Source organism: Microtus ochrogaster, unplaced genomic scaffold (assembly GCF_000317375.1).
Source record: "Microtus ochrogaster isolate Prairie Vole_2 unplaced genomic scaffold, MicOch1.0 UNK31, whole genome shotgun sequence".
NCBI lineage: Eukaryota > Metazoa > Chordata > Mammalia > Rodentia > Cricetidae > Microtus > Microtus ochrogaster.
In genome coordinates this window covers 3,102,494-3,103,727 of record NW_004949129.1, presented here as the reverse complement: position 1 = coordinate 3,103,727, position 1,234 = coordinate 3,102,494, and the positions used below count along the sequence as shown (strand labels likewise).

At 47.9% G+C, this 1,234-nt stretch overlaps 1 long non-coding RNA gene across 1 annotated transcript in view; it reads right to left on the bottom strand.

Annotated features, from left to right (window-relative positions):
• Window positions 1–10: 10 nt before the first annotated feature.
• Window positions 11–1,234, bottom strand: part of LOC113458467 — a 19,093-nt gene continuing 17,869 nt past the window's right edge. The window contains exon 3 of the long non-coding RNA XR_003378847.1: window positions 11–268. This is a non-coding gene — a long non-coding RNA (uncharacterized LOC113458467). The remainder of the gene's footprint in view (window positions 269–1,234) is intronic.

Below are 1,234 nucleotides of genomic sequence, written 5' to 3'. Positions count from 1 at the left end.
GCGCGCGCCGGGGGCGGGGCAGCGAGGGCGCGGCCGACTGACGGGAAGGCGCGAGGCGGCTCCGCTCGCTGCACCTGTCGGCGCCGCTAGGCCAGTTGCAAGAGCGAGCCCTGAAGGGCATGGAGGAGCTCTTGAGGTGCTGTGGGAAATGGAAGCCTCCGCAGCGGTCAATTCAGCCGGGGTGACGTGTGGAAACAGCCATTGTGCCTCAGCGGAACAGTCCTGACCTGAGGCTCTTTTCGTTTCAGTAGCTGGTTGAAGGAATGACCTGGAAACATTTTTTACCAGAACACCTTTAGTTCTCCAGGTCGCTCCTGGACCTTTGAGGGAGTAATTTCAAACATTAGAAAGATTGGATCCCATGATTTAATGTTTAAAACAAGATGCTTCAAGCCAGGCGGTGGTAGCACACGCCTTTAATCCCAGCACTCGGGTTGCAGAGGCAGGCGGATCTCTGTGAGTTCGGGGACAGCCTGGTCTACAGAGCAAGTTCTAGGATGACCAGGGAAACCCTGTTTTGTAAAATAAATAGAAAAAGCAAAGTTCGTGACTTGCCCATGACCTATCTACAGCTAGTAACGCGCAGAGCTGGAATTGGGACCCAGTCGTTTCTTCTGAATCCTTGAGAACTTTATGACAGCGCCCTTCTTCATAATTCTGCCATTTTCTTCTATTCTAAATCCAACTGTACATCGACTCAAAATATTTTCATCTTTAAAAATACCCAAAAGGCTTCCTTGTGTCAAAGCAAAATTGATTTCTAACCATCTAAGGCTGTTTCTGAGCTCCTTTGTCGTCGAACTCTGAGATGTGCCTCTGCCTCCCTAGTGCTGGCATTAAAGGCCTGCTCTACTGCTGCTCTTTTGACTTGGTTTTTTTTTTTTTTCCTTATCTTTTAACATAAATACTCCAGTATAACCCGTTTACTGTTTGGCCCTTACAGGTTGCTCATTCATTTGCCTTCTACCATTGCTCAAAAATCAGTGCTGGAAAGGCCTCTTCATCTTCAATCTCCTGCCCACCCCTTTCTTCACCTTGCCAGGAACAGTCCTCATTGACTAACTCCACCCAGCTCTAACCCATCCCCCCCTTAGCTCCAGTACTGACTCTGATGACTCCTTTGGACTTGTTCTTATGTTTTTTTCAATTGGTTTATACAAACATTTTCTTTTTTTGGTTTTTCGAGACAGGGTTTCTCTGTGGTTTTGGAGCCTGTCCTGGAACTAGCTCTTGT